The following is a 15,072-nucleotide window of genomic DNA, read 5'->3' as shown; positions in this document are numbered from 1 at the left end:
CGGAGATGTGGCGCCGGCTGGCCTGCAGCTCCCTCTGCTGACAGTTGGCCGCCTTCCCTGAGGGAAACCTCCGAGCAGGAGGAGGAGGAGAGGAAAGGCCGCGGGGCTCCGAGGGAGGAGGCGGCCTAGGGCCCAGCTCGGGTCGGTCATCGTGAGGGGCTTCCTGTGGAGTCCACAGGATTGGAAAGAACGGCTGTTGTTGTTGTTGATGATGATGATGATAATAATAAGTTTATTATTATTCTAAATTATTATTATCAATTATTATTATTATATTATATTATATTATTGTTGTTGTTTTGTTTATTATCATCATCATCATCATCATCATTATTTCTCAGGAAAAATCTGAGGTGTGGAAATCTGGATGCATCCAGCAACCTTGTCCAGTTGCTTCAATTCGCACCTGGACCCATTAGGATTTCTATTATGGTTCCACAATGGAAAATGCTTTCTGGTTCCACAACTGGTGTTAGCCGCCCTGAGCCCTGCTCTGGCCGGGGAGGGCGGGGTATAAATACAATTTATTATTATTATTATTATTATTATTATTAATGGAGCATGCTTTCTTTTCACCCCCCCCCCTCCATGCCTGCCAAAATTTCCCTCCCCTGTGCAATCACAAAAAATGGAAAGAGTTCATCTAATTTTGCACCATCTGGTCACACTTGGAGGGCACAATTGTTTTGAACGTGGGTTACACTATAATACTGGCCTGAGCGTGCTAGCCTACAAGCAGGGATCGCCTCCACAAAGTCATCTCCCCTGGGTGGAGGGAAGTTACACAAGGCTAGGAAATGAAGTAAGGCTAGTGGTTCTCCCCTTACCACCTAAATCATCTTTAAGGGACCCCTCGCCCATATTTTACATATTTACTGTAGCTGTTTTGTATCTCTTCTACGTTGATCCTAATATATTTCGAATGCAATGTTTCAACACACGCAGTTGTATTTGTGATCCATGTTTCCCACTAGGCACTCATAGAAAAGAAATCAAACAAGCATCTGCCAGCACAAAATTGGCACTGGATGCCAGATTACCCTTCTTGCAGAACGTGATACAGGAGTACCATGTTTTCAATAGTAAATGTAAAGGAGGATTAGGGGGGGAAATCTACAAAAACTTTCCATCCACGTTCATTGCAGGTATCCTGATTTCATTCCTGTTTATTTAGAACTGCATGTCTGCAAATTCAGTCGGACTTACTTCACTCGGACTTACCATGTGTTTAGGACTGAAACCTTGTAGATCTTGAGTTGTTGCTTACTTTCCTGCTGCATATTTCACCAGCTATATAGCCGCACTGAAAAGAAGATTGCCTTGTAGCCCTGCAAACTTATATCTGAAAAGTTGATCTGAAAAAGCCACTTGGCAGGTTTAGCCATAAAGCCACATATCACTTACCGGCTAGCTTGAGAAAAATATTCTGTGGCTTGGCCTCAGAGGAGTTCTCCTAACTATTTTTGATGACACTAGTTCTAGTAGTAACCTGAGTGAGTGAGGAAACCAATGTTCTCTGAGGTTAGCACAGGCTTTTCTGTTTCACAATGCATTGAGTTTTATAGTTCCTCAAACACTTTATAACAGTCTGTATCACAATCCAAAATATTCATTAGCATCTTCTTCTAAGAATGGCTTTGATTGAACATCCAGTTGTCTATACATTTGTCTGTACAGTTGTCTATCCAGTTGAGAGCCAGTGTGGTGTAGTGGTTAAGAGCGATACTCGTAATCTGGTGAACCGGGTTCGCGTCTCCGCTCCTCCACATGCAGCTGCTGGGTGACCTTGGGCTAGTCACGCTTCTCTGAAGTCTCTCAGCCCCACTCACCTCACAGAGTGTTTGTTGTGGGGGAGGAAGGGAAAGGAGAATGTTAGCCTCTTTGAGACTCCTTCGGGTAGTGATAAAGCGGGATATCAAATCCAAACTCTTCTTCTTCTTCTTCTACATCTGCAAGCATTACACATCTTTTAAAATTAACATCAACATGTTAAATACATGTGCAAAGCTGCCTTCAGTTCTTATTAAATTCAATGCAACAGTACTACTATATATTACTTATTATGAATGAAGCAAGGCACCAGCTAATAAACAGCTTTACACTTACATACCACTGCCCTCTGCTGGACATCTGCTTTGTCAATACAGTACTGTATACTGTACCTAGTAGCCTTCATGCCATCAGTGTGATGAATAACATCACGTGATAAATTACATTTGCCATACACCACTAATTGCCTCACCTGCAGTTTTCTCACTAATCTGTCTTCACTATGAGTTATTATAAAAGCCAGAGCAATGTTGGAGTAGCTCCAAATTTTTATTTTTAAAAAGCTGCTGTGCCATAACAGTGACAAGTTTAAGATGCAATGGCTCCAGAATAGCCTTGTCAAAACTAAAAGACCCTCATGAAGAAGGGGATGCATGCAATAAGTACATACCCATATCCTGCAGTTCCAAGAGTCACGATTTGGACCTTGCTTAATCTTGCACCTCTTACTGAAAACCTCTACCACTTTCCCAAATCTGAAATGATGCCCAATTTTAAACTTTAAAATGTTGAAAGTTGTGAATGACTGACAGCAGATAGAGAATTTTGTCATTTTGATCTACTGTTGACAATTGTTTCATTGAAGCATGTGGAGTTGTACTCTGTAATAGGTTGCTGGTTCAGATAGACCTGGTTTGCTAAAGCTTTTATACAGCACAGTCAGAAATAAATCCCACTGAGTTCAATTATACTAATCCCCAGGTAAGTGTATAGACTTAACTAGCTGAGCAAGATGACACTGTCTCCTTAGTTCATTCAGAATGCTCAATGTCTCTTTCCCCAAAGCCTGGTTTCTGATTTTTTTTTTTAAATTAATTTTTATTCGTTTTTCAGACAAATAGTAAAAACACAACAAAACAAACAAAAGAAAAACAAAAAACAAACAAGGCACACAAGACAATTAAACCCATATAACTTCAAATTCATCATTTCATACTCTTCTTTCTTTTGACTTCCCCATACCTCCCCATCCCTGCATCCTTGTTTAATGATTCTTTAGCAACCCTTAAGTCCATATTCTTAATTCCCTTTCATAAAGTTTCCTTTAGTTTTTTAGTTACTGCTGCATTTCTTTACCTCTTACCCCCTGACACCTTAACATTCCTCAATTTTACAATTGTTTTTAAGATATATTTTAAATTTCTTCCAGTCCTCTTCCACTGTCTCTTTCCCCTGGTCACGGATTCTGCCCGTCATCTCAGCCAGTCCCATAAAGTCCATCACCTTTGTTTGCCATTCTTCCAGAGTAGGTAGTTCTTGCATCTTCCAATACTTTGCCAGTAGAATTCTTGCTGCTGTGGTGGCATACATAAAGAAAATCCTATCCTTCTTTAACACCAATTGGCCAACCATGCCCAAGAGAAAAGCCTCTGGTTTCTTAGGAAAAGTCCACCTAAGGACCTTCTTAATTTCATTATAGATCATTTCCCAGAAAGCTTTAACCCTTGGGCAGGTCCACCAAAGGTGGTAGAAGGTGCCTTCAGTCTCCTTACATTTCCAGCACTTATTATTAGGCAAGTGGTAAATTTTCGCAAGCTTGACTGGGGTCATGTACCACCGATAAATCATTTTCATAATATTTTCTTTTAAAGCATTACATGCAGTAAATTTAATACCGGTGGTCCATAACTGTTCCCAGTCAGCAAACATAATATCATGACCAATATCTTGTGCCCATTTAATCATTGCTGATTTCACCGTTTCATCCTGTGTATTCCATTTCAACAGCAAGTTATACATTTTTGATAAGTTCTTAGTATTGGGTTCCAACAATTCTGTTTCTAGTTTTGACCTCTCTTTCTGAAATCCTATTTTCCTGTCCTGTTTAAATGTCTCATTTATCTGATGATAATGCAACCAATCTCGAACCTTGGGCTTTAGTTTCTCATAACTCTGAAGTTTCACCCTTTCACCATCATATTCTAAAATTTCATAATATTTTGGCCATTTAGAGTCCATATTAAGCTTTTTTACTTCTCTAGCTTCCATTGGTGACACCCACCTAGGGGTTTTACTTTCCAATAAATCTTTGTATCTAATCCAAACATTATACAATGCTTTCCTTACAATATGGTTTTTAAAGCCTTTATACACCTTTGCCTTGTCGTACCATAAATATGCATGCCAACCAAAGCTATTGTCATACCCTTCCAGATCCAAAATGTCTGTGTTCTCAAGAAGTAGCCAGTGTTTCAACCAGCAAAAGGCTGCCGATTCATAATAAAGTCTTAAGTCCGGCAGGGCAAACCCCCCTCTATCCTTTGCATCAGTTAAAATCTTGAATTTAATTCTGGGCTTTTTGCCCTGCCAGACAAATTTTGATATGTCTTTCTGCCACTTCTTGAAACAGTCCATCTTGTCCAAAATCTGCAACGTCTGAAATAAAAACAGCATTCTAGGCAATACATTCATCTTAATAGTAGCAATCCGGCCTAACAAGGAAAGTTTCAACCTTGACCATATTTCCAGATCCTTCTTTACTTCTAACCAGCTTTTTTCATAATTATCCTTAAATAAGTTCACATTCTTAGACGTTAAATTTATCCCCAGGTATTTTACCCTTTTTGTTATTTCCAAGCCTGTTTCATTCTGAAATCTCTCTCTTTCTTCCATTGTTAAATTTTTCTCCAACACTTTCGTTTTTTGTTTGTTCAATTTAAAACCTGCTACTCGACCAAATATTTCAATTAATTCTAATACTCTTTTAGTGCTAGTGTCTGGCTGTTGCAAGGTCAATACTAGGTCATCTGCAAATGCTCTTAGTTTGTAATGTCTAACTCCGACCTGAACTCCTTTAACCAACTGGTCCTTTCTAATCATATTTAACAAAACCTCCAGGACTGATATAAAAAGCAGAGGGGATATTGGGCATCCCTGCCGTGTACCTTTTTCTATGGATATTTCTTCTGTTACCACATTGTTTACAATTAACTTAGCTTTTTGTTTGGAATATATTGCACCTATACCGTTTTCAAAACCTTGGCCTACCCCCATCCCTTGGAGATTCTTTTTCATAAAAGTCCAACAGATATTGTCAAAGGCTTTCTCCGCGTCCACAAAAATCAGAACTGCCTTCCTGTTAATGTCAACGTCTAACAACTCCAAAATGTCTATAATGTTCCTCACATTGTCTGACATATGTCTCCCTGGGAGAAAGCCTGTTTGGTCCTTATGAATCTCCTCTATCAACACTCTTTTCAATCTTTTTGCCAAAATGTCTGCAAAAATTTTATAATCCACATTAAGTAAAGATATAGGGCGGTAGTTTCTGACCTGGTTCTTCTCAGTCTCTGTCTTCGGTATAAGTGAGATGAAAGCCTCTTTCCACGATTCAGGTGCCTTTTTCCCCATCAGGATTTCATTGCAAACTTCCTTCAGTGGTTGTATCAACCATTCTTTCAGCATTTTGTAATATTTAGCCGTCAGGCCATCTGGTCCTGGTGATTTTCCCAATTTCATATTTTGAATGGCACCCTCTATTTCTTGTTCTGTTATTTCCTCATTTAAGATCCTTTTACTTTGTTCTGGAATTTTTGGTAAACCGTATTTTCTGATGAATTCTTCTATTTCTTGTTCGTTAACTGGCCCTTGTGCATACAATTTCTTAAAAAAACTTTGAAAACAATTATTTATCTCATTAGGTTTGTGGATAATTTTTCCATCCATTTCTAGACTTGTCACGGTGTTCATTTTCTGCCTTTTTTTCAATTGCCATGACAGAAGTTTCCCACATTTATCCGCTGATTCAAAAGTTCTTTGTCTCATTTGCTTTATCTTCCATTCTATCTGTTGGTTCATAAGCTCCATGTATTGCATCTGATAAAACTTTATTTCTCTCAAAATCTCATGGGACTTTGGTTTGGACCTCAATTTCTTCTCTCCTTCTTTTATTTTTTCTAAGATTTTTTCTTTCCTCTCATTTTGTTTCTTCCTCTTTATAGAATTCTGTTGAATTAGGAAACCTCGCATCACGGCTTTGCTTGCGTCCCAAATTGTTCTTTTCTCCACTTCTGTTTTCCTATTTATCTCAAAATAATCTTTTAATGTTTTAAGGGCCTTCTTATAAATCTCTTCATCTTTAAGTAGGGTGTCATTCATTCTCCATCTAAAGGATCCAGTTGTTGTTAGTTTCATCTCCATCTTCACAGCATTATGGTCGGAGCAAGTTTTTGGGCAGATTTCTACTTTTTTTGTTCTCGACGCCAGACTACTAGAAATCCAAATTTGGTCTATTCTTGTCCATGTCATTTTTGCCTCAGAGAAGAAAGTTCCCTCTCTCTCTAGAGGATTCCTTGTTCTCCAGATGTCAATCAAGTCCATAGTTTCAGTCATTTCAAAAAAAATCTTTGGTAGTCTCCCTTCTTTTGAAATCACTTGTCTCTGTGCTTTATCCATGTTTGTTGAGACAACTCCATTCATATCTCCCATCATTACGATTTTATAGTCTATAAAGTCGACTAGTGTCTCATGCAGCTTCTTGAAGAATTCGGCCTTCCCCTCATTTGGGGCGTATACTCCAACAATCAAAATCTTTTCTCTTTGAATTTGTATTTCAATTGCCAGGTATCTTCCTTGTTCATCTTTAAATATCAATTTTGGAGCCAATTTTTCCTTTGCATAGATCACCACACCTCTTTTCTTCACTTTGTCTGATGAGATAAATTCTTGACCAAGCCTCTTATTTATCAATAATTTCCTGTGTATCCTGGCAATATGGGTTTCTTGCAGACATATTAAATCTAATTGTTCTCTCTTCAAAATGTGAAAAACTTGTCGTCTTTTCCGAGGAAGGTTCAAGCCGTTACAATTCCAGCTAAGAAGTTGCAGAGACATTTTGTGTTTAAGTACCTGTTCCTCCAACTGCTCCAAGCTTCTGTTCTTCCTCCGATGGTGGTGGTAAAAGTCCAAATGATAGATTTGCTATGTCAGGTGGTTCTTTCTCCTCTACAGTTCCTTTCTGCAGGTCCTCCGCGTATCTCTCCAGAAACTGTTCTTTGTCCTGAATTGTTTTTATTTTGATCTTCCTTCCTTTAAAGTTAAAGGACAATCCTTGTGGGAACCCCCATCTGAATGGTATAGTATTTTTCTTCAGCAGGTCAACTAAATTTTTGTAGAGGGTTCTCACCTCTAAAATGTACTTGGGAATGTCTTTAAAGATCTGTATTTGACTGTTTTGGATCAGCAATGACTTTTGATAATGTAGGTTCAGTATTTTATCTCTTTCTTCCTTTGATCTCAGTGTAATTAGACAATCCCTTGGTTTCTTGTCCTGTCTCCTGCCCAGTCGAAAGGCTGTTGTTATCTCAAATTCGTCTTCTTCGGCCCATTCCTCTTGCCAGAAAGATATAAAGTTCTCTGTAAGGAATTCCACAAGGTTGTCCCCTTCCCCTTCAGGAACCAGTCTTAATTTTAAGTTTTTCTCTTTCCTCTTTCCAGTAAGGAGAGGGCTGCATCATGCTCATTCACTTTTTTAATGATAGGCCCAAACTTTTCCCTTGTCTCCTCAGCAGTATTTTTTGCACTTTCTGCAATCTTTCGTGTTTCAGAGCTCTCCTGAATTAATCTATTTATGGAATCTGTATTAGACGTTACGCTGGCTGTATTAACATCTAGTCTTGCTGTCAACTCTGTCAATTTTTTGGAGTTCTCTGTCGACAGCTTTGTCAGCTTCCAGAGATTGATTTATTTTAAGGAGTGCCTGTGTCATAGGATCCATAGAAGCTGTTGCTGCTTTTTCCTGTGCAGCTGGTGCAGTTCCTGATATTGAACCCCTTTTCTTCTGAGATTGTTTTGCTTTAAGCCTTGTTACTATCTCTTCTGTTGGGCCACTCATATCCTCAAGGTCGTTCTCACAAAAATAGTTTCCAAGTGGAAAATCCCACTGTTACTTTTTCAATGCAACAATTTCACTTGAAACCCTCTAGAGGGAGCATTCAATTGTATCCAAATGGCAAGGAAAAACAAAGGAGCAAGAAAGTATAACAGTAGCCAGTAATTTCCAATGTCCAAACTGTAAACTCTCTGTCTTTCAATGTAGCCAAGGTGCAGCAGGGTAATCTAAAGTCCAGTAACTTTGTTACAAACAAATCCCCACTTTAAAAAGTTTAAAATGACAGTTCAGATCCCGGTGTCTTACTTGGGCAGCCCAACCTGGGGGATTTGGCAGTGGAAGGTCTTATTTTCCCAGTAATTTTCCAGCAGGTTAACAATGTCCCAATCCCTTCCCCCCTTCTCCTGCCTGTCGGGGGGGAAGTTTAAGTCCGATGTCAGTTTGACAGCTTAAAAAAAAAGAAAGAAAAATTTTTCCCTTCAAATGCAGCTTAGTTTTTCGTTGCTTTGTTTCTCATGCAGCTCCGGGGAGGCAGACTTCCTTAGTTTATGCCTTTCCCGTTTTCAGCCAAATTTCTAATTTTAGTGTCCCGTCAATCTCTCAGTCTTACTCACGGGTGTTGTAGTCAATTTTCAGTTACAGGAAGGAATCGGCGCTCTCCGTTCATGGCGACGCGGCTTCACTCCGCTAGCTGGGTGACGACTTTCAGCACCGCGCTTGCCCCGATGCCGCTCAGAAGCCTTTAAAAAGGCTCCTTCCCAGTACCGGGGGGCGCAGAAGGTGCCCACCGAATCTCCTTTGTTCACAGGCTCCGCGCCTGTGATTTTAAGGGTCCCCCGCTCGCCGTAGCGGGTAAGACCCGAACTAGCGAAGCAGTCCTGCCTCGGAGCTCGAGGCTCGGACCGCCATTAAACGCTGGCGCCGACCGGAAGTCCCCAAAGCCTGGTTTCTGAAACCACGTATCATAGTATATGATCTGATGTGAGTCACCCTACAAGTACTATAGAATTCATGGCTGAACGGAGCGGTGATTGGGGGGTAGGGGGCATGCCTGTTTGGGAATGGTGAATACACTGAAATTAATTAAATGGTTTGCTAGGTGGGTGGATTTTCTGAAGAGTATGTTTCTGAATCAGGTCCTTAACCAGCTGCAAAGTTTCAGAAGACATTACTAAGAAGAAGCTTTCACGAACAGAAACTTACTTTGTGGGCCACTTAATTTTCAGTTTTAAAACCAGTGAGCTGGCCGCAGTTGTATTACGAATAAGAATCACATGTGGACTATATAAAATGGATTGGGGGAAGGTGGTGACTGCCCCTAAATGGTATCTTGCAGTGCAAGTGTATGTATGCCTACTGAGAAGTAAGTTACATTGAATTTGGTGGCACTTACCCTTAGGTAAGTGGGTGGAGGATTACAGCTTTAGGGGAGACATCACCTTGCCAACAAAGGTCCATATAGTTAAAGCTATGGTTTTCCCTGTAGTGATGTATGGAAGTGAGAGCTGGACCATAAAGAAGGCTGATCACAGAAGAATTGATGTTTTTGAATTATGGTGCTGGAGGAGACTCTTGAGAGTCCCATGGACTGCAAGGAGATCAAACCTATCCATTCTGAAGGAAATCAGCCCTGAGTGCTCACTGGAAGGACAGCTCCTGAAGCTGAGGCTCCAATACTTTGGCCACCTCATGAGAAGAGAAGACTCCCTGGAAAAGACCCCGATGTTGGGAAAGATGGAGGGCACAAGGAGAAGGGGATGACAGAGGACGAGATGGTTGGACAGTGTTCTTGAAGCTACCAGCATGAGTTTGACCAAGCTGCGGGAAGCAGTGGAAGACAGGAGTGCCTGGTGTGCTCTGGTCCATGGGGTCACGAAGAGTCAGACACGACTAAATGACTAAACAACAACAACAAGTTAGTCTGGACATGAGGAGGCAGCTCCCCTGGGCAAGAGGTATGGAGGGGAGAAAGGGGATCAGGAATGGGTAACACCTTCCTCAGGGGTAACTGAGGTGGTGAGGTAGTTACCCCACACTGCCTGTTGTTGTTGTTGTTAGCTTAAAGCGGCAATCTCTGAATCCCCTTATACCATTGGTTACTTCCACATTATGTCACAGCAAGTCCAGAAATCATGTATGTGCTGTATGAAAACTGCAAAAAACAACAACCCTGTTTTATAGAGAGAGGAGAATTACAAGAACTCTGTTGTCTGTCCTATTCTGCTGGAATGCAAAACACAACTGAAATTGGAAAAGCTCATTAGCAACCACTGTAAGGCAATGGATACTAATCTTACCTCTGAAAACTGCTTGGCAATTTAACACTCCAGCCTGAAATCCATTGTGTGGAAGGACATTCTATCAAAACCAATAACATTATTTCTACTTACTACATCAATATAATCCTCAACTTTGCCTTCCTACCTACTGTGGAGCTCTAGCAGTGGTTAAATGTTGAACCATCTCAGTCTCTAGAAGAAGCAGCCAAACATTTGGGATCCAAAGTATAAAGGTACTAAGGAAAATACAAAGTGTCTACTGGAATAATTTATTCAGCTCTCTCTAATTGCTGGGGTGCTTCTGTCCTATGAACAAACAGATGGCTTTTATCTATGTATCCAGCCAAACTCTTTTACTAATGCTAAGTCCCCTCATAAATAAAAATAAATTAGCATTTATTGAGATTTTATTAGGATGCTACGAGTTAAGAATCCTTTTGTAACATCTTTGAACACATTTGGAATCAGGAGTTGCTATTGCTCCCAGTAAACCCAAAGTAAAAAGTTGCTTAAATTATCTTCCTTACTGCAGTTAATAATAGAAGGGTTGTCTGATCTAAAGATAAGAAAGTATAAGAGGAGAGAGCAGGGGTCCTAGCATTGCCCATCACTAATGATCACCTGGACATCAGACTGAGCAAGCCTGCGTTTACACCATACATTTAAAGCACACACACCAAAGAATATTGGGAACTGTACAGTACTTTGTTAAGGGTGCTGGGAATTGTAGCACTGGTGGGAGTAAACTACAGTTCCCATGATTCTGTGATGAATCAGAACAGAAGCTGACTACCAGGCAGACACAGTTGATCAAATTCAAATATGGTAGCACGATAGTTAACCAAGGCACTTCACATAGTGTCCATGATACTAAGGAATTCTGTAAGCTTATGGTCTGAAAGATTAGCATGGCATTTTTGAAATGAATTATCAAAAGCTTGGGGGACGTGTTTTGTTCTGGTTTAATTACTGCCCAGTCAATTGCTTACTGTTGTCTTTGGCAGTGAAGCAGATTTGCTTGGCACTGTTAAATTTCCTGATTACTTGTTCAAACCTCATCTGTGTTGTCTGGAAAGCACATGCCCTACTACTTGCCACTCACACAATTACTCAAGAAGCTAGAGTTGTGAATGAAATAGGTTTTTTCATAACTGAAAATTGTTGGGGGTTTTTTTTTCCCCATTCATTCACTGGAAATCTGGATACTAACAAAAATTTTAAAGTACATGAGCTACTGGAAATGGCTTCCAGTTTTCTTGTGCCTCTGCAGTTGGTATATCTATAGAGTAAATGGATATAGTAAATGGATTTTAAACTGCAGGGAAGGATGGGGAAAGGAAAGGGAATCAGAAAAGGCCCTTAATTGCTAGTGGGCATAGAGAGAGGAGGCACAGTCAATGGCGTCACGAGGCAGATGGAAAACATGAGCAGTCCTCTAAACAGCACCTGCATGATGGACCCAAAGCCGTCCTTAAGGACCTGACCCAGGTCCAGAAGTGAGCTCAACAAAGTTATTCAAAAATAGAGGCCAATCTAGGTTTTTACCAGGCCTATTAGACCCAGACGGCCTTTAATTATAATGAGCTTTTAGGGAAACTGCATAGAAGCTTCCATGGAATGGGTGCAGAGTAATGTGGAACGACAGCTCCAAATTCAGAAACTCATCAACTGGCCAAGGTTCATCCTGAGCTCCATATAAACCAGTGTTCTACATGGCAGCTATTTTCATTCATTCTATTTGAATGAAGTCATGTTATTTTTTATAATGTGAGTTACATTTAATAAATACGAAAAGTGGGATACAACATTACGTATTTATGGAGATGATTTGGTTCACCTGCCATGCAATAGCAAAATGAATAATACATAATTCTGAAATTATGAGCTTCTTGCAACTTCGATGTATTTTTTAAACAGACAAAATGTGAATACTGTTGCAATTCTTTGTATGCTGATAGCTAAACTGATAGTTCCCCCAAGCCAGTTCAAGCCCCTAGTACATGGGTGGTGTCATTTGGGCCACATGAGCAACACTGCTCACAGCCTGAACATCAGAAACAAAGGGCATGGTGTGCGCATACAGAGATATGGAGAGAAGGGTGAACGATGCTGTTACAAATTGACACCAGAAGTAATGCAATAAATAATTGTGGGTACAACCATACCATGCATTTAAAGCACATGCCTCCCCCTGCCGCCATGAATCCTGGGAATTGTAGTTTGCTGAGGGTTCTTCAAACTGTCAATTGTAGTTTGCTGAAGGTTCTTCAAACTACAATTCCCTGGATGTTTGAGTGGAAGCCATGTGCATTAAATGTATGGCATGGACGTAACCAGTCACATATAACCAGCATGCTTGAGAGTGATTAATGAATGAAGGGGTCAATGCCATAGAGTAAGCTGTCTTGTCAGGTTTAGCCCATGTCATTTCCCCTCGCATTGGGAGAAAATAGGCTACCAAGCCTTTTGTTGTATTCGGTCTACATGTGAATTCAGTGCTTGAGGAGGTCTTTAACAAGTCTCTTTTGTTTCAGAAAATAACGGCATATGGAACTTACATTTTTGTATACCAATAGTTTAGGAACTTTTCCCACTTTGAAACCAAATGGCAATGTTTTAATGCCTGTGCAACTTTTTTTGGCTGCTGTATGAAAGAGCTCCTGAATTGGACCTTTGAAGAATTTTGAAAGTAAACCATTTTATAACTTAGCAAGCATGTGGTCTAACTGTGTGCTAGGGAAGTGAGATATTTATGAGTTCATTGGAAAGGGCACACTGTCAGGTTTTACAGCCTATATGTCTATATTTTTCTATGCTGCATGTTTTGCTATGTTAAGTCTTTATACTGGGGTTCTCTCACCAAAGAGTACTTGCCCAAAACTTGGGTCTTGGCTTCCAAGGATTTCCAACACATTTTGCTACATATATTCATATGAAAATAAGATTCAGAAAAAAGGGTAAAAGATCCAACCAATCGAGTTGGCAAAGGAAGCTGAATGGTATATACTTACCTATAAAGGGCAATAATATTTTGTGTCATATATAAAAAAATGTAGTGACACAAACGTGTTTTAATAAATACTTAACAGTTAAAATGTTGTCTGCTGACATGATTGGAAAAGGGACACATAACGTATTATAGTTACCATCATCTCAGCTATTCTGTAGTTCTAAGTTTTCTTTATTATTGTGGGCCCTAAGTAGTTGTGTCAAAATCTAAACCTCTCCAGGGTATCAGTGGTCAACTGTTGTAATACAGCAGGCAGAAGTTACTGCGCTGGTCTATTGGGTAAGCAAGGCTAAGGGCCAAACTCCCAGCATCTACAGCAAACTTAGTCAATCCTTGCTGCCAACTGTGGGGTGGTGGTATTCCATATTACTAAACCCCTCTGTGCCTGAAGCTGGTTTCAAGACCTGTGCATGTACTGTCCCAGGTAGCCCACCAAGACAAGTCTAACTTCAGACCATGAAGCTCCCAATTCAGTCTGCTTCCACCCAAGCTGAGCACTTTATGCAAGACACCAGGGTAGACAATGGAAGGTCTAGGTCTTGAACCAACATATTCAACCAATAAAGTTTTTTTCTTCTTAACATTAGGGCCCAGCTTTCTCTTGTATTTTTTAAAAAAATATATTCTCAAAATCATTCTATTTTTAATTGAGGATATTTTTTAATGCACCGTAATTCTTTTCTTATCAAGTGACTCTAAAAAGAGCACTGCCAAATCAAACCAAGAGTCCATTTCATCCAATACCCTTTCCTACAGATGCTAACCAGATGTCACCAAGAAGCCCACAAGCAGAGCTTGGAAGGCAACAATATAAGGACCGGGGGGAAGAAAAGGTATTTGTGGCTACTGGTTGACCTCCAGTGGTGGAGCTTCATGCTCCGGCACCGGGGGGGGGGCGGAGAGCAGGCGGGGGCGGGCGCACGTCCTGGGGCCGTGGTGGGTTGGGGGTCAGCCACGATGGCACCCCACCAGGAATGCGCTGCCGGGGGTGGTGCGTCCCCCCCGCACTCCTCTTCCTCCGCCAGTGCATCATTCCTGTGATGTAGCGAACTAAGTGTATCCATGATATTTGCCAGGGGAAGCCCTGAACACGATGAGAGGGTGATTACGTGTCCTATAGTGACTTCCAGGGCACTGCACCATGTTTTTGATCTACAATAAAGGTTTGTGATGAGTTTGCACATTTCAAAAGTAAGATTAAACTTGGCTAGAGTACCATTTATCTTTTAAAGTGTTAATCTGATTTATCTCCATTTTGCGATCTCTCTCCCTAATGTACTTGACAGCAAAATTCAATCGTTTTTACTACTGAGCTGGGCTGAAAGGCCAGTGCTCAATTTTCTGCTTCTCAATTTTTATGCAATGTGTATGCTTGGGCACTTGATAAATTCAAACCTTGGGGACAGCGCTACCAAGTTATATTGTGAACGCAAAGGACTATCTGTTGACTTATATAATAGAGATTATTGGTTTAAATTTTTTAACCTTATGAGAAAAAAAATTGATCCTCCACAATATATTGTAGAAGTTTAGTGAGTCTTTTTTCTGTTCAGGTGCTTACTAGAAGTTGTGTATCATTTTAAAATAATGGTCTCTTTCTTGGGAGATAATATTGAACTAACTTGGGGTTTTTTATTGAATAGCAGAGTAATGAGACACAGGGATAAAGATAGCATGGGAGGACTGTAATAACCAGTATGGCCAGGATCCAGAGATCTTCTGCCATTTCCAGTAGCCAGTCATTTGCTGCTTGTTCCACTGCCTCACTGTAATTTTAAGTAAAAGCTCAGGGTTTCCCCACCTTACTACCTGATCATATGATTAAGATACTTGTAAAATATTATCATATTTGATTAATTTTGATAGGGACTGGAGAGCTGGAACTTTGTGAATGCAACCTAGAT

At 40.4% G+C, this 15,072-nt stretch overlaps 1 protein-coding gene across 11 annotated transcripts in view; it reads left to right on the top strand.

The window, feature by feature from the left end:
• VEPH1 (ventricular zone expressed PH domain containing 1) overlaps positions 1-15,072 on the top strand; it is a 172,595-nt gene that overhangs the window by 1,767 nt on the left and 155,756 nt on the right. Inside the window, exon 2 of one of the 11 annotated variants that reach the window (XM_079977795.1) lies at positions 13,925-14,001. The exons of the other annotated variants lie outside the window; for them this stretch is intronic. The gene's annotated coding sequence lies outside the window, so the exon portion shown is untranslated. The remainder of the gene's footprint in view (positions 1-13,924; positions 14,002-15,072) is intronic. 11 annotated transcript variants of the gene reach the window in all.

The sequence above is a fragment of the Podarcis cretensis genome (genome assembly GCF_951804945.1).
Source record: "Podarcis cretensis genome assembly, chromosome: 5".
NCBI classification, from domain to species: Eukaryota; Metazoa; Chordata; class Lepidosauria; order Squamata; family Lacertidae; genus Podarcis; species Podarcis cretensis.
This window is presented reverse-complemented; position numbering and strand designations above follow the sequence as displayed.